The sequence below is a fragment of the Anabrus simplex genome, chromosome 12 (genome assembly GCF_040414725.1).
Source record: "Anabrus simplex isolate iqAnaSimp1 chromosome 12, ASM4041472v1, whole genome shotgun sequence".
Classification (NCBI taxonomy): Eukaryota; Metazoa; Arthropoda; class Insecta; order Orthoptera; family Tettigoniidae; genus Anabrus; species Anabrus simplex.
Window position 1 is genome coordinate 86,087,744 of NC_090276.1, and position 27,145 is coordinate 86,114,888.

General features: G+C 37.2%; 1 pseudogene; it reads right to left on the bottom strand.

Moving 5' to 3' along the window:
• Positions 1–5,271: 5,271 nt before the first annotated feature.
• The window catches only part of LOC136884163 (histone lysine acetyltransferase CREBBP-like), a 68,499-nt pseudogene continuing 46,625 nt past the window's right edge, over positions 5,272–27,145 (bottom strand).

Below are 27,145 nucleotides of genomic sequence, written 5' to 3' on the forward strand. Positions count from 1 at the left end.
TTTAGAGATTTTACTTGTGTTAGGTATAACTGACATATTTTATTTTAAAAGTAGTATCAAACAAAAATAACAATAGCAATTCTACTGAAATAGGAGACATGCTGAGCATCCACAAAGTGGCAACATCGTCAAAGTCCATTTACATGTCTTATCGGGGCAGGGGGAGGGCATTAAGGAACTTTTGTTTTAAGTTTTACAAGTAATGCAAGGTATAATAGTTGGATAAATTAAGCAACACTTTTTTGAACACTGCGTACAGGACTGCTCCAGGTTTTACTTTTATATCTATCTGCAAACTTCGGTCACACTCAGCGCACAGAAATACGACCCTTCCTTTTGATCTATGTCTAGGCTACTAGTGTCAAAGTATAACATTCAAAATGTATTCAATTTGAGATCTTTTCATTGCTTTAATCTTAGAATAATTTTATAAATTTGTCCATACCTTCCATTCTTTTAAAGTGAGAAATAAAATCAACAAATGAAGAAACTAGGAGAGAGAGAGAGAGAGAGAGAGAAACAGGAACGCAGAAGAAATAGTTGCACCTTCTGTAACAATGACTTGAAACTAGCACCAGCAACACAACCCAAGTTCATTCATTCAGTCAGACACTTTTAAACAACAATAAAATAAGCGGCAGTATCAAACAGCAGCAATCAGGAATGCTGGTGTTGATTTCAAGTATTCTATCATTGGCTTTTCTGCTGTTTTCTTATTTGTACAAGAGCCTGCTACTGAATTAGTAGAACAAAAAGAATAAATCAAATGCAGTCTGTACTCAGTAAGGACCACATTGTCTTCTGTTCAGCCACTTGTCCAAACTTTTAAAAATATTGCTCTTCACCTCCCACTTGTTTTAAAAACTCAACCAGCAAACACTAAATAAAAAAGTTTTGATCATTAACAAAACTTGCAGCTAATGATGAGAAATGTACTTCATTTATATTTATATATAACCAATGAGTATGGTATTTTAGAGAGCCATAACAAATTAAATTATAATTAGCTAGATTTAATATCTTGGACAAAGTAGGGAAGAAGAGAGCTCGAGGAAAGGGGAAGAGGGAGGGCTCTAGTCTACAATACAATTTCATATCTCCTCAACCATTAACCTAACTATACAAATTGTTTCTTAATCAGTAAACAATATCAATGCAGAATACTTCACGCAACGCTGTTATGATTACAACAAGTACTTACCTGTAAATGTACTTGGAATACCCTTTTAATGCTTAGAAAGTTTTTCTTCTTTATTTTCTTCATTCTTCATATTTGACAGTTCTTGTATTTTTTATGTAGTTTCTTCATTTTGTAAAATAATATTAACAAACAGCTAGTCACATTATGCACCACTAAGTATTGCTTTTCCTTACAATTACAGTTGTTTCATTGATCTGTGAGAGTGAAATGTACGGGTGTAATAATTCATTCATATAATCCACTGGTGGTCCATAACCTGTTAGAGGAGAGATCCTCACTTGGACTATGTGTAAGTAGGGTAGCATCCTGCTTCATGAATTTACCAAGCTCAGAACATTTTAAGAAAGCCTCGGACATATGGGAGTAACGGAGTCCCACTCCCATTTGACAGGCGAGGGACTCCTTGGAAACAACTTGTCGAACAAAATGGAATTCGATGGGGAGCTATTAATATTAACGGGGATTATGGAAGAAAGAAAGTAGAACTGCCTGAGTCACCAAAGAGGATGAATTTGGATGTGCTAGGAGTAAGTGACATTCGGGTAAGGGGAGATAATGAGGAATATGTAGGAGATTATAAAGTGTACTTGACGGGTGTTAGAAAGGGCAGGGCAGAATATGGGATAGGGCTGTTTATCAGGAATACCATTGCACACAACATAGTTTCTGTTAGGCACGTAAGTGAGCGAATGATGTTGGTAGATTTGGCAGTTGGAGGAATTAGGACGAGAATTGTCTCAGTGTATTCACCACGTGAGGGTGCAGATGAGGGTGAAGTTGACAAGTTTTATGAAGCATTGAGTGACATTGTGGTCAGGGTCAACAGCAAGGATAGAATTGTGCTAATGGGCGATTTTAATGCGAGAGTTGGAAATAGAACTGAAGGATATGATAGGGTGATTGGTAAATGTGGGGAAGATATGGAAGCTAATAGGAATGGGAAGCATTTGCTGGACTTCTGTGCTAGTATGGGTTTAGCAGTTACGAATACATTCTTCAAGCATAAGGCTATTCACTGCTATACATGGGAGGCTAGGGGTACCAGCTCCATAATAGACTATATCTTAACCAACTTTGAATTCAGGAAATCTGTTAGGAATGTATGAGTTTTCCAGGGATTTTTCGTTGATACAGACCACTATCTGATCTGTAGTGAACTAAGTATCTCAAGGCGTAGGGTAGAGAAAGTGAAATCTGTCTGCAAACTAATAAGAGTAGAAAATCTTCAGGACGAGGAAATTAGACATAAGTACATGGATATGATTAGTGAAAAGTTTCGAACAGTAGACAGTAAACAGGTTCTGGATATAGAAAGAGAATGGGTGGCATACAGGGATGCTTGGTAGAAACAGCAAGGGAATGCTTGGGAACAACTGTGTGTAAAGATGGCAAAAGGCAAACATCTTGGTGGAATGATGAAGTGAGAACAGCTTGTAAACGTAAAAAGAAGGCTTATCAGAAATGGCTCCAAACAAGGGCCGAGGCAGACAGAGATTTGTACGTAGATGAAAAAAACAGAGCGAAACAAATAGTTGTTGAATCCAAAAAGAAGTCTTGGGAAGATTTTGGTAATAACCTGGAAAGGCTAGGTCAAGCAGCAGGAAAACCTTTTTGGACAGTAATAAAGAATCTTAGGAAAGGAGGAAAAAAGGAAATGAACAGTGTTTTGAGTAATTCAGGTGAACTCATGATAGATCCCAGGGAATCATTGGAGAGGTGGAGGGAATATTTTGAACATCTTCTCAACGTAAAAGGAAATCTTCCTTGTGGTGTTGCGAACAGCCAAGCTCATGGGGAGGAGGAAAATGATGTTGGTGAAATTACGCTTGAGGAAGTGGAAAGGATGGTAAATAAACTCCATTGTCATAAAGCAGCAGGAATAGACGAAATTAGACATGAAATGGTGAAGTATAGTGGGAAGGCAGAGATGAAATGGCTTCACAGAGTAGTAAGATTAGCATGGAGTATTGGTAAGGTACCTTCAGATTGGACAAAAGCAGTAATTGCACCTATCTATAAGCAAGGGAACAGGAAGGATAGCAAAAACTATCGAGGTAACTCATTGATTAGTATACCTGGCAAAGTATTCACTGGCATCTTGAAAGGGAGGGTGCGATCAATAGTTGAGAGGAAGTTGGATGAAAACCAGTGTGGTTACAGACCACAGAGGGGCTGTCAGAATCAGATTTTCAGTATGCGCCAGGTAATTGAACAATGCTCTGAGAGGAATAGGCAGTTGTGTTTATGTTTCTTAGATCTAGAGAAAGCATACGACAGGATACCAAGGGAAAAGATGTTCGCCATACTGGGGGACTATGGAATTAAAGGTAGATTATTAAATCAATCAAAGGCATTTATATTGACAATTGGGCTGCAGTGAGAATTGATGGTAGAGTGAGTTCTTGGTTCAGGGTACTTAATAGGGTTAGACAAGGCTGTAATCTTTCACCTTTGCTGTTCGTAGTATACATGGATCATCTGCTGAAAGGTATAAAATGGCAGGGAGGGATTTAGTTAGGTAGAAATGTAGTAAGCAGTCTGGGCTATGCTGACGACTTGGTCTTAATGGCAGATTGTGCCCAAAGCCTGCAGTCTAATATCTTGGAACTTGAAAATAGGTGCAATGAGTATCGTATGAAAATTAGCCATTCAAAGACTAAATTGATGTCAGTAGGTAAGAAATTCACCAGAATTGAATGTCAGATTGGAGGTACAAAGCTGGAACTGGTGGATAATTTCAAGTATTTAGGGTATGTGTTCTCCCAGGATGGTAATATAGCAAGTGAGATTGAATCAAGGTGTAGTAAAACTAATGCAGTGAGCTCGCAGTTGCAATCAACAGTATTCTGTAAGAAGGAAGGCAGCTCCCAGACGAAACTATCTTTACATCGGTCTGTTTTCAGGCAAACTTTGCTTTACGGGAGTAAAAGCTGGGTGGACTCAGGATATCTTATTCATAAGTTAGAAGTAACAGACATGAAAGTAGCGAGAATTATTGCTGGTACAAACAGGTGGGAACAATGGCAGGAGGGTACTCGGAATAAGGAGATAAAGGCTAATTTAGGAATGAGCTCGATGGATGAAGCTGTACGCATAAACCGGCTTCAGTGGTGGGGTCATATGAGGCGAATGGAGGAGGATAGGTTACCTAGGAGAATAATGGACTCTGTTATGGAGGGTAAGAGAAGTAGAGGGAGACCAAGATGACGATGGTTAGACTCGATTTCTAACGATTTAAAGATAAGAGGTATAGAAATAAATGAGGCCACAGCACTAGTTGCAAGTAGAGGATTGTGGCGACATTTGGTAAATTCACAGAGGCTAGCAGACTGAACGCTGAAAGGCATAACAGTCTATAATGATAATGTTTGTATATATGTATGTATGTATTAATTAATTGCTCGTTGTGCAACGTTAAGTTTGCATCTATAGAATGTCCTGTTAACACAGACTTTTCTAGCCCCCCATTCCCCTACTCCTACTTCACTATTGCATTCACAGAGAAAGAAATCTCATTATGTATAACCATTAGTCACGGCACAAAACACAGTGTCCGCAAGAAGAAGAGACTCAGAAACATAAGAGTGAATTCGGCAGTGTATTTTATTTTCACACAGTTACGGATTCTTAACCTATCCAAAGAGATACCCTCAGGGGACGAAACTGGTGGCGGCATAGGCTTCAGGCCCGGCTGCTGCTGCAGGACCTGTGTGCCGTGTTGTCCTCCAACTACGTACTGCGTCTGGTCGGGGAGGATGCCACCTCCAGTATAGCTAACCAGGTGCTGCAGGCGGCCGGCTCCTGGAAGCCTCTGGGGCTGTCCGTACGGAGGAGCTGGGGGAGGCTGATGGAATGCGGCCTGCTGTTGTTTCTGGTGTTGCTGCATGGCCATTATTTGTTGTTGTTTGTACCACTGTTGTTGTTGCTCCTGAGGAGACATACCCAGCCCAGCATTGCCTGCTGGTTAAATACTCCCTGCATTTTCATCCTTCCTTGCTGCTGCTGAGACATGATGTGCTACAGCTGTTGATCCTGAAGCATTCCCCCGCCTCCTTGATTCTGAGCTTGAGCCACCTGCGCCTCTTTGTACACTTGCGGCTGATGTGTAATATTTGTTGTTGCTGTTCGGGAGTGTTGGGGGACTTGAGAGTTACTGGTTACTGCCAGCAGCTCCTACTAAACCTGGTGATGCCCATTCCAATGTGAGAAGGCACGATGCCTAACGGTTGCTGCACCTGCTGTGGAGGGACTTGGAGGGGTTGCAGTTGTTGAATCATGTTTGGTGATGGTTGCCGTAAGCCTGGATTCGTTTGTAGAGCGGGATTCGATGGATACCTGCAACCAAACAATGAGTCTTTTTTAACCTATCATTCTCCATAGTTGGTCCCATCTGAATTTATCTTAAAAGTCATTACTGATATTTTTGTGCACAAATTCAGACAAGTAAGTTTTGAAATGTTTTCGGCCATTTATTGGGTGACAAGGCATTGCTGTCAAGTAGGACGTTATGGTTGATTTAACTCTAAAACATGTCTATACTCCGCACTGCTTTACTTCTAAATTGATTTTTGGCCGATTTTGGCTCTGTCTGGTGGTTATGCGCTGAAACATAGACATACAACGAACCCCAAGCCGCCATTCATATCGACTGATATCGGCAGACTGCGATCTCAAAACCTAGTTGCCAACTCTAATATTTACATTCACCACGTGGTTAACCTATCTCGCTCAATGTGTATGGTATTCGGCACGGTTCACAATATTTTGCATTTTTCATCAATAATTAGTGTTTTCATTATTAGTGTCTCTAGTAGCTTGGTGGAAAGCAGTGCAGGTACTCGTTGAACTGTGTGCATTATGCCATCATTTACAGTTTAGCATAAGTTAGTACAATACTGGTTTAGTAGTTCAGTGCACAAAAATAGCTGTAGTTTTATTTACATCCATGTATTTTTGTAGTGTACTCAGTTGTGCATGTTTAGCATGTCTCAGTGTAGTTCGGGACAGACAAGTGGCAAGAAAGTGACTCTGAAATCAGTGAAGTGTTCCCTTTGTAGGCCATAACCTTCTTTCTGTGCCAGCCATTAGTGGCAAATGATGTGTTATTTCCTCATTCTTTTTAATTCTTAATGATATATTCTCTTTTTGTGTCTGATGTTGTTAGTAAGTATAGTGTTTGGGAATTTATTTTCAATCCCGATTCATTAGCTATTCTGAGTGCGGTATTACATTTTACGAGGGCTGATTACCTCAGTCGTATTGCATCAGCTGTTCTCGCATAAGTAGCGTGCTGGCAACAGAGGTAAGACGATGCTCATTTGTTTTGCAAAATGTCAATTTAGAAGTAAAGCCGTGCAGAGTATAATTTCTATTCATCAGTTCTACACCTTCCACGTGATTCTTCATCTTTGCTCTTTGATTTTATATCAACTGTTCAGTAAAAATTCTAAATTATTTCTGTATTAATTGAGAGGATATTAGATACTTCCTCAGTTGGTATCACAAGGGTAAGTGAATCCCGTTCCAGCCTCGGACTGGACAGGAATCGAACACGGGGCCTGGCGGTAAGAGGCTAGCATGTTACCCCTAACCCATTAACGCCAGAAAGTCCTAAAAATACACGTACTAACGGTTGGAGATTTATTTCTCTAAACGTTCACATTCCAATAGCACAATATATACCTTGGAGTCCACTGGTTCATGGGAATAAGATGTGGTCCCTCTGCACTAGGCCCCATCTGGATGGTTCTTTGCTTCACCTGCGGCTGGCCAACAACAATCCCAGGAGGATTTACTTTGCCATAGCCTCCTTGACCATGTGGAGCCTGTTGTCGTGCTGCCTCTTCCTGCACCTGTCACGTACAACATAAAACAATTCATACACTACAGTATTTCAATAAACAATGTGTCTGTAAGAAGATATGAAACATTTAAACAAAATTATCAATATCCCTTGATTTACTTCACGGTGATTTTCACTCCTTAGCAATAAGCTATTTTTCAGATGCATTGTTGCATTTAACATGGTTTGTTTCATTTTGTAATAACTTAGTTCCCTACTTTTTTCCATATGTTTGACCTAGGTCATTATCATAGGCTTTTTTAAAGTGACAAAATCCCTAGCGCATACTTCCCATGGTGCCAAATCTTTTGTGATTGCAGTGCTTCTCGTGAAATGTTACAACTAAATAATGGGAAATTGCATAATCCCATGATATTCTGGGTTACGTATTCAAGGCAAGTCAGGGGTGAGCTGCTCTGTTTATGCGGCATAATAACCTGTCAATAATCTATTAAAGAAACTAGGCATTTAAAATAGTTTATGTTGGGTCCCTTCAACAGTATATGAAAGAATAAATAATTTTCAGTCATTAAAAGTGTATTGACAAGGTGGACCCAACATAAACTATTTTAAATAGTTTTTTTAATAGATTTAGACAAGTCAATACAGGATCAAATAAAATAAGTTTATCAACATTAACCTGTCATAACGACTGCTCCGATAATGTTTCACAGGTTAAAGCAGCCCTAAAGCTTATTATCATGTCTACAATTACGGGCCGTGAAAGCATCAGTTTTTGATTATGTCAAAGACAATTTTATTAAAGGACAACTTAGTAGATAAGGCAGGTAGCAAACCACTTTTTCTTCCTCATAATTGGAATGTCTTCAAAACCTTCACAGACCACTAACACATGTGAGGTGTGGCATAGAAGATTGAATACATTAGTATGAAATAACCCGGGAGATAAGGTAAACACCAGAAACACGTGATAAATGCGGTGGTACTGTCTATCTTGGGTAAGGCATAAAAAATACTCTACATGTGTTAAGTAATGTTATTTCAAAGTAAAAGTTATGTACGTCATCTAAATCCATTTATCTTCATTTTTCACTTTTAAAAAGCTGTTTAGTTACGATTTATAATTGATACTCGTGCATTAAAGTGCCTTTTGAGAGGGGAACAGCCATTGCAGTACTGAGTAGCGGTTCATTTAGCTAACGTACAACCCATGTGCTTTCTGTTTACTGCTGTGTTCCGAGTGTTATTGGCACGCTAGTGACTTCGCATATTATTAAGTGTTTCTTTCGTGCTATTATTTAGTAATATATAATTATTAATTAAGTTGGTAGTCAGTCTTTGTCTTGGTGTTTAGGATTTAGTTAATAGTTTTAATTTATGTTTACATAACCTTTTGGTAAAGTTCCGTGCGCAGTGAAGATGGGTGAACCCAGCTATTCTAACATAAAACATAAGAAGGGAAGTCGAGAAAAACAGTGTGTTCTCAACGTTTTTAAGAAGTTTAGTGACGCAAATGCTGGTAGTCCCCTCCAAAATGTGACGAGGTTCTTAATGTCATCCCACAGCATGTTAAGGACTCGTGTGGCGAGTATCGCGTAGATGATATCACATTGCAATCGGGAGGTTACCTAATTACCAAATTCTTCTTTAAATCCAATTGAAAATATGTGGAGTCAAGTTAAAGGCCATGTTGCATGGGACAACAAAACTTTCACTCTTGCGGAAGTAAGAAAAACTGCTGCTGGAAGGGATTGAACTAGCGACCCCTCAACAGTGGGAAATGTGTGTAAAACACGTCATCGAGGGGGAACAAAAACGAATGTGGGATATAGAACAGTTAGTAGATGATGCGATTGAACAGATAGTGATAAATGTGAACGACTCTGGCAGTGATGACGACCACGACATGGAGGGAGTTGAGTAACCTTCCTTTCTTCTGCAGGAGACATTAGTGAGTAAATTAACCTTCAGAATTGTATTGAATATCATCTTGATTCATTCTGGTGATTGTATAAATCTTGTATTCTTCTTATAACATGTTATTACAGATTATTTGAACTAGTTATCGGAATCACGATTTCTTGACTGATGTCTTTTTGCGACTAGTACTACAGTGCACATGTGGCCAGACTTGTAATTCTTATCTCCCAGGTAATTTGAGATAGAGTATAGTAGGAACATCCCACCCCTCTTTTTACCATCTCCTAGAATACAAACACACTCGGCACAATAAAATTAGTATAACAATGGGTTAACCAGCCTACAAATTAAAATAATGTGCCACATTTTGGTTTTCCTGATGCAATTAAGCCATTGCTCTACAACATACAATGTCACTTACATTCCTCAATTTCCTAGACAGCTAATGTGGTGCCGAATACTTCTTCCACTGAAACCAAGTTATAATTAGGGCGCAAACTTTTATATACAGTCAAGGTGCGAAATATTTATATAAAATGTAGTAAATATCAGTGAAATATGTAGCAGTACTAATGTTCATATTATGATATGGATAATAATACTGTTTTAAATAACTCCATATTTTATGATCGTTGTTGCTTTAGTTTATTTTCATAGTTTACTGCTTTTTAACTTTTGACAGGGAATATAGTTACTTATTGAACTATCAAATTAAAGATCTGTTCAAAATACTTCAAGTATTTAAAAAAATTTATGCAGTGTAAACTGCAGAGTGTATTACACAATTTATGGTTACAGCTAATTTCCTGCTGCCCTTGTGCCCTGAAAATAAATAATAAACGTTACAAAATAAAGTTTATATAGAATCTGTCTTTAAACCACACTGTTAAGTAACAAATAGTATAGTAACTTTTATATCATGATGCGCAGTGTGTCACCGAGTACCTCTCCATGTTTTGGTGCTAATCCAATAAATCTTCTTGTAGGCTGAGAAGGACCATTCAACAATGCAGGAAGTAGTAGCCTGCTTTCAGTTTGTTAAAAGGTTAAATGATCAATGCAACGCACCTGGCCATCCCACATTCATAGATAGGATTAGTGCTATTATACAGAGTTGAGGCACTCTGACCTACTGTATTTCACAGAGTAGGAAATTCTGATAGTAATTGTAATATTTTCTTTACAAACGGAAATTCACCAATAATTTAATTATTCTGAAAAATAAAAAAATAAACTCCTGCCTGGGAGACTGATTACCTCAGATCGAGTAGAGGTATTTTAGTCTCCTTTACAAAGAATACTGCAATGTATTTGAAACGTCGGCAAACTGTATTGCACGTAATGTGCAGAAAACAACACGGTTCAACCCGTAAAAAGAACTAACTAATTCTACACACCGTGGAAGCTTCACTTCTAAGATAGAACTGAAACAATCTTTTAATTACTAGTAATATGTAAAATTAAACCCAACTATAACAATTTGAGAACCACAATTTACTGACATTTTTTGTTAAAGGAGTGGATTATGTAATTACATAAGAATCCGGGCCCTAGTTATAATCAGAGAATGGATTTTTTAACCCTTTCAGACCGAGTACGCACAATTGTGCGGGTTCGTATTTTGTTTATCCCTGACCGTATTTGATGTTTTTTCGGCGCTAGACTGGACTGCAGTGATTGTGCGGGACACGTGGCGTCTATTTCAATTGTTTTTAGTATGCGCTTGACCGCCAGGGCGAAGGAAGAAGAGTTTGAAAAGCACAGTTGATCGGCGAGATGGCGAGAAGCAGTAGTGCCAAAAGTAAGTATTTATTTATTGCGTTTATATTAATCTAGAAGCTTTACTGAATACCGGAATATATTCAATGAAGTGTGTACATTGGTTAGTGAACGTAAATTTTGAAGATACATCATGTATGTGATACAACGAGGTTTTGAATTTTGATACGCACAATTGTGTGGGTCATTTTTTTTCGGATGTTAGTTTTTATTTTGTAAAATAAACTATCAATATGTGTATTGAGGAGCATTTTAGTCAGTTTTTGACATACAAACAAATATTCACGCCTCCAGTTTTTTTTAGGTCTGAAAGGGTTAAGGTGCAACACCCTTCCGAAAATACAGTGCTTACAAATTAATTATTGAAACGTGTATGAAATGAAGCAAAATTAACACATATTTTCATGCATCTTTTCGTGAGATTAGCACATTTATCCCCTCTCTCCCTACCTCCTTGATACTTCTGCACCTTTTCCGTACCACTTATTTCATGGTTTGTTCAAGAATTGGACAGCTACATAATGTCCATGACGTTGAGCACAATTTGACCACCTGTGACTCATATTCAGAGTGATGAAAGAGTCCGTTTAATGGGTGTTTAGAATACGTATGAGTGAGGGAAGAAGATGTGTAAATGGATGGCTTCTGTGTGTGTAAATGGTGGTTGCCAAGTTTTACTTTCTCTTAAACAACAATCACCAGCACCTTTATTTTATAAATACTGGTTACTTAAAGATATTTCATATTTTCAATAGTGTTGATTAAAAGAATGTCAATGAAACTTTCTTAACCTGAATAAAGGTATTTTACCAGTATTTCTCTTTTTGGCACCTTTTAGCACAACTTTTGAAAATATTTCTTTCCCTTTTCCATTCACAATTTTGCACCTTACAATCCATTTTCACTTAACATAAAAGCTTCTGCAAATTTGACAGACCACAGCTCACACAAGCCACCCATCTGCACATTAGCTTCCATTTTCAATTCCTCACTCTTACGTATTCTCACTATTCCATCGCAGCCCTTAGCAATACACCCTACACTGGACTCCTCCATTGATTTGATTAACATTTTTTGCATTTTTGGAATACCCCCCTTCCCCCCCACCAATCTACCAGTTGTAAGGTTCTCGTGAAAGTGAGCTAGGTGAATAGATTATGGTATTTTTTGTCATTCAAATTTAATTGACCCGTTAACTGGGAAGCGCGCAATATGGTAACACCGTTCTGGTGGGGAATAATTTTCATAACTCAAAAATTAATCAAATAAATTCAAGAAACCTTCCAAATTTTGAAATCCTTGATAATAAAATGCTACGTATATCCTAATTCTGATACAGAAAATGATTTTTCGCCTATTTGTTAATATTTGCGGGTGTTTTAGTTTTGGAGCAAACACAATCTTAACTTCCGTATTGTACCAGAAAGGCCTAAGTCCTGGCACATATCAATTGAAAACAAACTTTATTCCAGCATAAAATTTCATCTGACGTACGAACAGCTGAGCGAATGAATGTTCCAGCATGTGCCAGACTCCACGAGTGGACTAGGTGAGGTCAAGTGACGTCACCTGCCGCTTGAAGCTCACCTACCCTAGAGATATTTCTCGAAAAGATTTTTCTTTTCGCTAGCTTTTTAATGCCTTAACTAATTTCAACGGGACAAACGCTGAATTGTAGCGGACGTCATAAAAGTTAATTCCTGTGAATTTCGAATTAATCTATCCCATGGTTGTTGAGTTATAATAATTTAAAGTCTAAGAAGACTGTGCACTCATGGTCACATGACCAAGAGAGCCACCCCTCCCAGCGCCGATATATATGTCAAGGCTAACAAGCAGCACAGAACAGTACAAAGACGAGTACACAGATGTGTGTGAGTGAGAGAGAAGGAAGACCGACCCGCGTACAGTATGTCCGCGCAGTCACGGTGAAAGTACGTGCCGTCGTGTTTCCGGAAGACGAAGTTGTATCGCCGATAAGATTATAAAAGATGTCTATCGTGTCGCGATTACGGTCTAATTCTAAAGTCATTTCAGAACATAATACGAGTGAACTTATTGAAGAGCAAATACCAAATATTTGATGTTCACAGATTATAACATTACGTGTGAACTTAACTTATTTCACATAATATTGAACTACCACAATGAACTGAAACTAACATGTAGAATTACCAGGACTCATTTCTTTTAGAGTATTGAACTGTGTATTTTTATTCACGTAATGTTCATGCCATATTAGTACACGACTTACAGTAGTAAACGGGGTGAATACTAGGAACTCTTTTCGAGGTAAAGTGATATTATAATAATCAGAAAATCATCCTTAGTGGCTCAAAACCCGTGTTCAAAGACTGTGATTAGAGACTGTGATTTGCCTTTCCAAGTGTTTGAACTGTGTAGTTTTGGACGTTCTAAGTGACGACTTTAAATAGTATTTCATACAGCCAGGACTGTGATTATTCATTTAATGTCTTTAAATTAAATTTCGCCATAAACTGTGTTCGACAGTAAATGACAATGTCAGTGATAACTACTCGCACTAAGTGAATTTTCCGTGTGCGAAAAATCACCTCAACAAGCTGTAATTCTACGAGATCCAGTTCCAGCAATCATCACCTCATCGATGGTACCCATCGCAGGACAGCAACGTGGTGTGTTAATGGAACATCGCTCAACCTGATTCTCCACGGAACATTCCAGAATTCCATTCTTCAACATTTGTAAGCAACATTTTCTTACATTAAGTGACTAGTAACAAACTGACTGAATTTTTTTTCTCATTACTTTTGAACAGTGGAAACCTCAGTGCTGCATGTGAACAAATATTTCAGAGTTCTCATAATTTCTCAGAAGTTCATTTTTTTGTGGTTAATTCATTTTTCAAATTTAATTTCAAATTTCATAGAAGAACTTTAGGCTTTTCAAGTGTTCTATACATCAAGGTTTACAAACTGAAAAACTCTCAACAGAAATTTAAATTCTTATGTCAATTTACAATTATCAGTATGTGCTCATTTCATAAAATGATTTAGAAAGACTGTAGGTGGAAATCCAATACCTAGTAATTTCGTATATGAAAGACTTTGATATCAGTGATATTTATTTAATTTTCATGAACTACATTCAAGAAGATTACGTTCAAACGTTTAATTTCAATGCAAGATTTGAATCCAATAATCATATTGCAGGGTGAAAAATCAATAAATTGTTTTTAAAAATATATAACCATCTATTATTTGCTCTGCGAGTCTATCCTACTCTGTACTGGCTCCAAAACCAAGTTCCACTCCCTGAGGTCCTACTCATGCCAATTACCCACGAACTTTTCCTGGTACAGTATATTGCAAATATAAATTTCTTTTCGGAATATCTATATTTTCATATTAATTTGAGGAAAATTAAAAACACATACACTGCAAATACACTTGATCATTAACTAATCTACAATATCTGAAATAAATACCGCAGTTGAGAAAAATACATTTCATGCAGGGTTTGCAATCGCAGTAATAAGTTGAGAGTAAGTACTTACAATGGTAGCGTGGTTCTAATCATCTTCACACAAATATTACTTTTTTATTGCAATGAATTTAGACATCAGGACTGATTTCACTAATTATATTATTTACACTATTCACACAGTTTACATCTCACGCACTGTTTTTACACATCTTGCATGTGATAAGCACAGAAACATGGAGCTGCACAGAGAGCGACATCGCAGTCCCTGCACCTGTAGATTGTTTCACGTATCTCCCTTTTCGCCAGACACACCACGCACCTCTTCACACCATGGTGAATTCACATCAGGAAAATGCCTACCGTTGAATCTTTCTGTGGGAGCAGCTGGAGGTGGTCTAACTGAAAGGACAGGCATTGCTTCAGCGGGGGTTGAACCTGTGTACTTTTTGAGGATTTTATCAATGAGGTGAATTCTGAACTGCAGATAAGTGAATTTTCCTCCATGTTGTCAGAAAATGATGAATGAATTGAATACCACGAGGTCCAGAAGATGCCGAAAAATTTTCTGGTAATATTTCTTCATTCGCTTCCTTGCTGTGGAGTACGTAATGACGTACTGATCAGAAAGATCAACTCCGCCCATTGAATCATTTTAGTCAATGCAAACTGCAGGTTTCTCTTTGGTTTAGTCCTTTCCTCTGATAGGAACATACTACTGAGCATGCAAACGTCTCTCTTGTCCTTCCACGAGTTTCTTTCGATAAGCAGCTGTTACCTCTCCTTTCTTCAGCTTTTTACTCATAAGTTCCTTAGGGAGATTTTACTGGTTGGTTCTAACTGTACCCACTACGTCAGTATTAAGGTCATTTAGCAGGTCGTATAATTCAGGGTTACAGGTAATAAATCTCATTGTGGACCGTATTGGACATCAGAACATGAACATTAAAATAGAATAATAGTTAACACCACCTTTCCAATACTTTCCTTATCTTTCCTTATATTTAGGAAATAAACATTACAACAGGCGTTTTAAGATGGGACATGTTTCGCTTAACAGTCGTAAGCATCATCAGCCGAGAATAAATCTTAGCCTAAAGTTAGGTCAGAGCCTCGAACCTAGTGTCCTTAACATATATGGCACCCTAAGTATCAACATTTATTTTTAGAAGATCAAAATATGCTTAAAACTAGTGAGACAAAAACATAGAATGTTAGAACATGGCTAAGAGAAAAAAAAAACCACAATCGAGTTGAGTCAGAGGATGGAATAGAAAGTACAATACAGAGCTGGTAGTGAAATAATTAAAATCATTGGATATCATTGCTACCAGTCAGTCAATTAGAATGTTCAAACATAAAACAAGTGTGAAAATATATAGTGTTCATCATGGCTGAGTGAGAAAAAATATACGTAATCGTGTTGCCAGAGATTAAAAATAAATAAAAAACAAGAAGTTTTAGACAAAAAATTGACTTTTCTTAAGGAATCAAAAACTAAATTCGTCAAATCTTTCAAAACCACAGGAACACCCTTTCCCCAAATCAAAGTTGTTCCAAACACTGTAAATTTGTCCAACACTAACTTTTCAAACAGTGAAATGGATCTTTTGAACAAAGGTTTCAAATTCAATTGGCCCAACCCCAATAAAATTGACGATCTGGTGACCAATATTGCCGAAATCGAATCAAATATTTCAAAACTTCCTATTGAACACCGTAATGATGTTAAATACGAAATTAAAAAGAAGCTCCCGTTACTAACCAGTGAAATAAATTCCAAGCCTTCTTAAAATCTTAACAAGCAAATGATTGAAGTAAAGAACAAAATCAGAAATAATAATATAACAGTCACAAAAGCTGACAAAGGCTCTACAACTGTATTATTGAACAAAAATGAATATATTAGTAGAACTGAAGATTTCTTTTCTGCCAATAACTACAAACTAATTGACAAGGATCCTACTTTAAAGATCCAGCGTGGTTTAAAGAACTTGCTGAAAAATTCATCTTTTCTCTTTCAAGAGCATGAACAACAAAAACTCACCATTATGAACCCCAGGTTACCTACTGCTAAAGCCTTACCAAAAATACATAAGAAAGATGTGCCAATGCGCCCTATTATAAACTGTCGAAATAGTCCCACCTACAAGGTTTCTAAATTTTTACACCATTTTTAAATAGCCATTTTAAGTTCAATAATGAAGCCTATATCAAAAATCCAGTTGATTTTTGAAATAAACTTTCTAAATTCAAGTTACATGACAATCACATCATGGTTTCGTATGATGTCACCAATATGTATACTAGTATACTAGTAAATGAGACCATTAGTTTAATAGAAACTAACCTTTTGAAACATAACACTATAAGCAAATGTGAAATAGATGAACTGATCAACTTGCTAAAATTTGTAGTAAACAATAACTTCTTTACATTCAATAACAAAATTTACCAACAGGAGGGACTAGCGATGGGCGACCCGATATCTGGAATCCTTGCTAACATTTTTATGGACCACCTCTAGGCTACCAAGATAATCAATAAAATCAATGGTCTACAGCTTTGGCTAAGATACATCGATGACACATTTGCCATCATCGACACACATCACAATAATAGTGATAACATTTTAAAGACCCTTAATGACCTTGACCACAATATAAGGTTTACTAAGGAAGACGAAATCAACAGATCATTAAATTTCCTGGACTTAACCTTGACCAGAGCCAGTGATAATTTCATTTTCCAAATTTACAGAAAGCCCTCCGCTGCTCCTTTGACAATAAAGAATGAGTCTTTACACCCTCAATCTCATAAACAAGCAACTTTCTACAGTTTAGTTCATCGAGCATTAAATATTCCACTATCCCCTTCTAACCGAAAAAAAGAGTTTGACTATATAAAAGAACTTGCAAAACTTAACGGCTATAAACCTAACCTGATCGATAAGATTATCGGTAAAATAAAATCAAAAAATACTACAAATTTAATTCCAGATAAGCCCAAAAGAATAAACACACCTTCACTAACCCCGCCATATACAGCATTACTAACCAATTTAAGATGCATAACATCAGAACTGCCTACCGAACTCGCAACACTGATCGGAATATATTCTTTAATTCCAACTTGGTAAATACTTCTCAGGACAAATTTTCAAACTCTGATATTTACAGACTCAAATGCCCCCAGTGTGAACTTTCTTACATCGGACAAACTGGCCGCAGTTTCAGAACTAGATACTTGGAACATTATAATGCCTTAAAGCATAAAAAGTACTCTGCCATGAGCAACCACATGAGGGATTCTGGCCACAATTATTCTACAATTGATCAGGACATCCACATTATAAAATATGTGAATAAAAGCAGCTTAATGACTGGATTGGAAAACACATACATTTTCTTGGATCAACATTTTAATAATAATAATAATTTGAATGATGTCCCTGAGAACAACAGCCCAATAATTGAACAAGTCCCCAAGTTACTCACTAATTTTAATATAAATCATAACAATTTCACAAAAATCTTCAATTATAAACCTTTAAATACCCCTCCGGTCGCCATAACAGATTCCACCTTACCCCCTCCCCATAATACAACTCTGCCGCCAGCTTCCAGCACTCTCATTGTTGCACCTACCCCTCCCGTCCCAACTTACTCTCCGCCTAGGCAAGCACACAGATACAACACACGCAGCAACGGACATACGTTTAACAGACCCCTTCGAACGGCTAATGTCTCCGGTCAACGCTCATCCAACATAAGAAGTAAGCGATATTAGACTCCCATTTTGAACACCCTATTTTCAAGGCACAAGTACATCTTTTTCTTTTTTCCATTTTTCTGATTTCAGTTCACGCACTTGGCTTCCTATTTTTTCCATTTTGAACTTGAACTCCCAGCAAAAATGAAGCGGCTTCAGGCGTGATCCTTCCTGTTTGAAGTGTTACTACTCCATGTCTGCTACAATATATGATTTCTCTTGCCCGTCTCATGTATCTACACAAGAGTGGGATTTAATTATTTTTTCTTCATTCAAAAGAATATAATCACCATGTTTTGTTATGTATGAACATTCTTATTAACTGACTGGCAGCCATGAGTTTGATTATTATACTGCCAGCACTGTGTTGCACTCTTAATCTCTTAATCTTTGGCAACACGATTACGTATATTTTTTCTCACTCAGCCATGATGAACACTATATATTGTCACACTTGTTTTATGTTTGAACATTCTAATTGACTGACTGGTAGCAATGATATCCAATGATTTTAATTATTTCACTACCAGCTCTGTATTGTACTTTCTATTCCATCCTCTGACTCAACTCGATTGTGTTCTCTTTTTTCTCTTAGCCATGTTGTAACATTCTATGTTTTTGTCACACTAGTTTCAAGCTTATTTTGATCTTCTAAAAATAAATGTTGATACTTAGGGTGCCATATATGTTAAGGACACTAGGTTCGGGGCCCTGACCTAACTTTAGGCTAAGATTTATTCTCGGCTGATGATGCTTACGACTGTTAAGCGAAACATGTCCCATCTTACAACGCCTGTTGTAATGTTTATTTCCTAAATATAAGGAAAGATAAGTATTGGAAAGGTGGTGTTAACTATTATTCTATTTTAATGTTCATAATTCAGGGTTCCCAAAATAGTTGTCCGTTCCTATCAGGTATCCTTGTTTCAGTAGATTATCTGCCGGAGTACACACAATTCTCGTCAGCTTGGAAGACTGTGATAGATCAATGCCATGGACTTCATTGTTGAGTTCTGTTGATTTTCCAGTGTACCACAACATATTCCACATGTAACCCGTTTTTGCTTTGCAAATTTTGTAAGATTCCATTCCGAACTGGGACCTTTTCTGTGGAATGTATACCTTCCAGCCAAGGCGAACTTTCCATAGAAGAAGGCTTTCGTCTGTGGATAGCTGGTCATCCGGAATGTAAGCCTGTTGAAACATTTTCTCAAAGTGATCGAAGACTGGCTTTACATTGTATAGTTGATGATACATCTGCCCATCGTATGCCTCACTGTCAGAAAAATGGAGAAATTTCAAGAGAAGGAAAAACATCTTTTCCGTCATGATCTCATAAAATATGGGCGTGGCCAGTTACTTGTTATGAGAGTAATAATGCCCCATTGTAGATTTGTGGATAATCTCTTGAAGAACCAAAAGTCCGAATAAAAGTTTTATTTCATCCTTATTTGTAGGAATCCGGTCTTTTTCCCTACTCCTCCGTTTCATCTTGTTTGCCAGTGTTTTCCCACAAATTTTCTGTTGAGCATAAATATAAGTTTGCTCAGCAATATACTGACAGATAGTATTGTCCACAAACAGTTCGTAAATATCCTCTGGAGTCTTTACATCCAAGAACCGTCCTTTTACTCCAAGAATGAATTTTGCTGGAAATCTACTCTTTTTCTGTCCATCTTCTACCCACATAATAGGCCCTGACATATCACTGCAGTTTGAGTCTGCCTGTATCTCTCCATCATCACTGTCATCACCCGAGGTGTCACTTTCGAATCTGCGACCATTCACTATGATAGCACCAGAATGCTCTCCTGTACCACTTGTGCCTCCTTCTCCAGAGAACGAATTATCTTCACTATCTGAATGGAATCACTGAAGTCATGGTCCTCGTCGCTAAACTCCAACATTTCATATACAAGTGAACGCAAGCTGTCATCACGTAATTCTTCAACTCGATGACCTTTAGAAGACATAATTATGACTGAAAAGTACTTTCATGAAACAACAAAAGTGCAACGCATCTATAAGTTCAAATTCACTCCTCCCCGTAATTACTCCTTTTCACACTGATATACTATACACTTCCCAGTCTCATAAAACACTAAAGCATTTGAGTAAGCACATAGCAAGAACGCAGCTGATTAGCCTAGTTCCCGCACGAGGCGAACACATAGCGCGCTTTTGCACGGAAGCAAATTTTGTTGGATGATATACAGCTCTGTCTGCTCTGTTTCTTTAAACGTAAGGAACTTCATCTTTTTGTCCGTATTGAACTGAGATCACAATTAAATTAGAATCTAGTGGGTTCCAACTTTTCAATACAAAATACAATGTTGTTGGATGATATTTACAACATTATTTATTACAGAACATGTTTCGGTGTTCAATTTTTGACACCATCATCAGCTGCTTAGAAAGTGTGAAAAAACTTGGCGATCTAAACATTAAACAACATATTGTCATAATTAACTCATTAATATACATATATACAGACAATAGAATATTGCACTAGTTAAATCCTAAACATCTATATTATGCTATATTAAAAACTCTAATATGTAACAAGAGGATTCTTGTAAGTCATAAATATAAAATTTCTCATCTGGTTGATGAGTTGTCTTCACATTCCTTAATCTCTGTGATTCTATACTCTCATAGTTGAATTCAAATGTGAACTTAAGATTGAGGAATTAAAGTTGCATGCAGTCCATTTGATGTTAAAATGTTCATTTCATGTATATTAGCCACTTTGTTGGATTAAAAGTTCGTTATATACAATATGATTGTTAAAACTGAGCTGTCTTCTTAAATTTATTAAGTACAAAAACTTCATATTTTTAATGCTGTATGCGTAGTTGGAACTGTAATTTAATTTGTCCTACAGTTGTTAGGCGGACATATCTTCTCAGTTCAATGGAACCCTGTAATGATGAAACCCAATGTTAAAAGAAAAGCGAGAATATTGATAAAGAAAACTGATTGAATCTAACTGTTGATACGGCTGACTCACCTCTACAGCTGTGTACTTCACGTGACGGCTGCAGCGTGACGAGTGTGTCTGCTAGTATCTTGTGCTGTGTGATGAAGTGTTAGGGAAGGGGAAGTAGAGGTGGCAAAGGGGATGTTTCTAGAACATTGAACTTTTAGGAGAGGATCGGGGGGGCGTTGTGGAAAAAGACAGTAGTACGCAAAGTTGTAACGTAGAGTTCGGAATATGTTCGAATTTTCTGTAATTTTTAGCTTGTTAAGTAATAGAATCAAACAATCAAATAATACCTTGGGTTTTGCCGAGATTTCGTTCATATTAAGGTTAGCGTTACAGTATAGGTCTAGATGTATTAGACATGCTTCCGTAATGTCAAGCTTCTGTCCCTTAGACAGTGTTTCCATGATTTCGAGGTCTTTATCTATGTCTGTGAATTTATGTTTGTACTCATGGATATGCTGGCCTACCGCTGAGAATCTGTGATGTTTTACAGCGTTAAGGTGTTCCTGATACCTGATATTAAAGCTACGCCCAGTTTGTCCTATGTATCTGCTTCCACAGTCTCTACATTCAAATCTATATACCCCTGATTTAGAATATGGATTTACTTTGTTGACAACAGAAGCATTATGTAAAGTTGTTGTACTTCTATTATCTGTCTTGAATGCGATCCTTGAAAATATTTGTAATTCTGTACACATCTTTATTAAACGTGAAGGTTGCGATTTCCTTTGCTTCTGTTTTATTTTTCATCAGACTCGTGTGAGGGTGATATTTGAATTTGCTTATTATTCGTTCTATAAAATTCTCTTTAAAACCGTTAGCTTTAGCCATAGCTCGAATGATGCTCAGTTCCTTGTCCAAGTTTCGTTTGGACATTGGTATGCTAAAAGCACGATTCACCAAGCTGTTATAGGTCGTGCATTTGTGAGCTAAGGGGTGTACCGAATCATTTCGTATTGTAACTACAGTTTGTGTGGGTTTTCTGTAAATACTAAAAGAAAATGAAGAGGCGTGCCTATTGACCTTTAGGTCCAGATAATTAATGGATTTTTCTATTTTGGATTCTAAAGTAAATTTTATATCCATATCTATTGTGTTAAGATTATTAAGAGTCGTAGAGGCGTTGGTTATGCGTTCATCCAGGATAACGAACGCATCATCTACATACCTAGACCAAAAGAGAACATTCTTTAATTTTTCATTATTAATTATTTGTGTGTCCTCTAAAAAATCTAAATAAATTTCTGCCAAAATTCCTGAGGCCGGAGACCCCATTGCAAGGCTATTCTGTTTATAAATGATCTGGTCGAAAGTAAAATAGTTGTTATTGATCAGCAATTTTAAAACCGCCATGAATTCATCAATTTCAAGCTTGCTTAAGCGACTCTATTTTTTCAAATTCTTGGCAATAATGGGAAGCAATTTATTAGTTTTAATATTAGGAAACATATTTACTATATCAAAAGAATGTATTGTGTGGTGATCCTGTAGTCGAAATTTAATTAATTCTTTAGTGAATTCTACGGAATTCTTTATGGATTCATTTGCAGTGAATCTGTAATGTTGTTTTAAGAATTTTTTAATATACTGAGCTAATTTCTAAAGGGGGCTAGGTCTGTAATTGATAATTGGCCTAATGGGGACTCCGGCCTTGTGGATTTTGGGCAGCGCTTTAGCGGTAGGAAGGCCGGGGTCCTTGCTAGTTAATTTCTGCTTCTCTTATTCGTTAAAGAGGAAAGAAGATGTCTTCATTGTTTGTTTCAATTGCTACTGCAAAGACTGAGTCGGGTCCTTCTTAATAATAGAAAAAAGTCATCGTTAAAAAAGCTTTTTGTTTTTTGGATGTAATCAGCTTTATGCATAATAACGGTCATGTTGCCTTTATCAGCTTTAGTGACTATAAGCTTTTCATTTTTTATTTTAAGTTCAAGTATTTGTTTCCTATTCTTGAAGGAATCTTTAGGGATGACAAACTTATTTTTTTTTTAATTTTTTTTTATACATCGAGTTGAGCCTCTATGGACTGCGTGGTAACAACCAACTTCATTTCAGTGTCTAGGTCTTGTTCTTGTTCCAGCTTTGACTTCCTGCCAGTATCTTCTGAGCCCAGCGACGAGTGCCTGTTTATGCTCATTAGACAAAGGTCCTTTCCGTCTTCTGGAAGTTGATGCCATTTGGAAACCTTGATAGTTGTTCACCAATCTTCTAAATGTGCTCCTGTCATGAATTTCTTGGTCTGAAATAGCAATCTGCATCAGATCTTTTTCACATTCCTGGAACCATCTCGGCCTTGTTGCCTTAGATTGAATAAAATTACATATTCTTTTTGTTAGCCGACCATCAGTCATCCTCAAGAGATGACCGTAAAATAATAGCCGTCTCTTCTTAATTGACGCTGTGAGAGGTTCTGTCTTGCTGTACAAATCCTCATTTGGTCTCATTCGCCACTGTCCATCAACCCACCTATTACCTAGGATTTTTCTTAGTATCCTGCGCTCTCTCTTTTCCAGCCGATCAGCTTGACCTTTACTAATTAAGGTCAAAGTGTCAGACGCATATAATCCCTCAGGTTTTACAACTGTGTTATAGTGTCGGAACTTGGCCCCTATACTCATAGACTTTTATTATAGATATTTTTTGTCATTTGGTATGCCTGGTCTAACTTCCTCATCCTGACATTGATTGCTTCCTCTTCTAATCCATTCTGATGGATGACTTCACCAAGATATCTGAAATTCTTGACTCGACCGATTTTTCCAAGATTAGTGATCATCCATTCTGGTCCATCACAGATGTTTGTCATATATTTTGTCTTTGGAATAGAAATCTGGAGTCCTACCTTTTCAGCAACTTCTGACAGCCTATTGATCTTGTTGACTGCTGAATCTATGTTGTTAGCAAAAATGGCCAGATCATCCGCAAAGGCCAGGCAGTCAACGTACACCCCTTTGTGCTTAGGACCAAGTCTGAACTGATCTTCCTTTGTTTCTTCTTGGTCTAACAACTTCCTCCACTCTCGAATGACTTTTTCCAAAACACAGTTGAAGAGGAGTGGGGATAGTCCATCTGCCTGTCTGACACCTGTTCTGATTGTAAACGGTTCTGAGATCTCACCCATAAATTTTACTTTCGACACTGTGTTGGTTAGAGTTTGTTTGATCAAATTTCTTGACGTATCGTCCACTCCAAACTCTTCCAAAATATTCATTAATGACTCGCGGTCAATGGAGTCATATGCTTACTGAAAGTCAACAAACACAACCACTTAACTGTGTCCTCCTGTCTTCTTGTACCTTATGATGCTTTTCAGGTTAAATATCTGTTCTGGGCACGAACGGCTTTTTCTGAAGCCAACCTGATATTCCCCAATCTGTTGGTCAATGTGAGCTTCAATTCGGTTCTGAACTGCTTTGGAGAAAATCTTATAGGGAACAGATACTAATGAGATGCCCCTATAGTTGTTGACATTCTTTTTATCACCTTTCTTGTGCAAAGGGTGGATTAGTGCTGACAGCCATTCAGTTGGTATCACCCCAGTTCTCCAGATATCTTCAAAAAGCTTGACTAGTACATCTAGAGTTTCATCATTTGCCAGCTTCAGTAGTTCTGCCACTATCGAATCTTCACCAGTTGCCTTATTATTCTTTAAGCTGTTTATAATCTGTTTGATCTCCTCTTTACAAGGAGGGGTTGAGTTGGGTAATTTGTGGATCGGGTCGCACACAGGGAATCTTTCTTTTGGTTCATCACAATTAAGAAGGTTTTCAAAGTACCGAGATATGATCGTACAGTTTTCTTTGTTGGTCAAGCCTAGCTTTCCATTTTCATCTCTAAAACAAAGGCTGGGGGCTTGGTACCCTCTCAAATTAGTCTTGAAACTTATTATCATTATTATTATTATTATTATTATTATTATTATTAACCGTTTTGTTCATCTGTTTCTTTACTTCTATTCTGACTTCATCCTGCAAGTCGAGTGGCAATTTTCCGAGCGCGATTTCTGTTTCTATGATCAGATCTTTAGTTACTTTAGCTTGATTGAAGGTCGGCCAATTATGTTTAGGGCCTTTCTCAAGGATAAGTCTTTCCTCTTTGTTCAAGTTGACATTGGAAAGGTTAATGACTGGAGCATGAAACTGTTTCAATGGATCTTCGTAAGGTGTAAAATTGGACCTTTGAATCGGGGATGAAGTTTGGGTTCGACCTTTTTCTGCTTCCTTCCTTAGCATTTCTAGCTTTTTCTCCAATGTTAATTGTTTACTTGCAAGTACTTTAGATAATTTGAATTGAACTTTATTTTGAAAAAGGTTCCATTGTGATGTCTTCGTCCACAATGCCCCCCGGACCCTCTCCTAAAAGTTCAATGTTCTAGAAACATCCCCTTTGCCGCCCCTACTTCCCCTTCCCTAAAACTTCATCACATAGCACAATATACTAGCAGACACACTCGTCATGCTGCAGCCGTCACGCGAAGTACACAGCTGTGGAGAGGTGAGTCAGCCGTATCAACAGTTAGATTCAATCAGTTTTCTTTATCAATATTCTCGCTTTTCTTTTAACATTGGGTTTCATCATTACAGGGTTCCATTGAACTGAGAAGATATGTCCGCCTAACAACTGTAGGACAAATTAAATTACAGTTCCAACTACGCATACAGCATTAAAAATATGAAGTTTTTGTACTTAATAAATTTAAGAAGACAGCTCAGTTTTAACAATCATATTGTATATAACGAACTTTTAATCCAACAAAGTGGCTAATATATACATGAAATGAACATTTTAACATCAAATGGACTGCATGCATCTTTAATTCCTCAATCTTAAGTTCACATTTGAATTCGACAGTACAAGAGTATAGAATCACAGACATTAAGGAATGTGAAGACAACTCATCAACCAGATGAGAAATTTTATATTTATGACTTACAAGAATCCTCTTGTTACATATTAGAGTTTTTAATATAGCATTATATAGATGTTTAGGATTTAACTAGTGCAATATTCTATTGTCTGTATATATGTATATTAATGAGTTAAGTATGACAATATGTTGTTTAATGTTTAGATCGCCAAGTTTTTTCACACTTTCTAAGCAGCTGATGATGGTGTCAAAAACTGAACACCGAAACATGTTCTGTAATAAATAATGTTGTAAATATCATCCAACAACATTGTATTTTGTATTGAAAAGGTGGAACCCGCTAGATTCTGATTTAATTGTGCTCTGTTTCTGTCAAGCGGAAGTACTTACTAAAAATACCACTTGATGACAGGGGCATGCAGATAACGAGGACTGAATTCCATAACTCTGGCTAGGCTGAGAGTCGAGGAAAAAATAAAACAGCAGCGTATGACTGAAGTCGCTCTCCCCACCTGGCTGGTTATTTCCTCGACCGACTTAAGTCGCACTCCCCAGTATACGGGTTTTAACATGATGTCAGTGTTATAAACAATACAGTTTCAACAATATATCAGACTACTTACTTTCAATTTACATCAGTTGGTAACTGTATTTAAGGGGTAAAATTATGAAATAACTTACCTGACAATGTTTTGCATGGTAACAGCACAAGGCAATGGGACAGCCGCCATTGGTTTTCCGTTTGCAGAGCTTTGTGTGCTGAACCACTCTCTTCATCTTTTGACAGCTGGGCAGACGACACTTTGCATCTCGGCACTGACAAGTGTGCACCAAGGACTGGATACACCTCTGGATCGACAGTTTTCTTGCTTCCTGAAGTGTACAATATCATCATTTGATACGACTCATTTACAAACAACATAATATCAACTTGCTTGTGAAGGGCTACTGCTCAAATGACTGGCAATAAGTTTTTCTTTGGTCTTTTGTATTAATAACCTGTTATACAATAAATGCAGCCAACTGATTATACAGATAGGCCTAAAAGTCATATAATCACATTTTATAGCTCTTTTTTTAAATTTAGAAACACTGCCTCCTAACAAATGTAACTGTTTGTATATACAAATACTCATAAATAAAATTACTCAAAAACTGAATAAAATACTTGAAATAAATGAAATTAATAAAAATAATTAATCAAAATGTCCATAGTATGAGTGCCTGAGTTCACCAGAATGGATCCCTCAAATTTAGATAGAGCGTGATAATTTTTTATCTCCCAGGGCGTGTACATAATGCTGCGTATTGGTACATCTGCTTCAGGCCTTACCTAACCTTCTGAAAATGACTAAA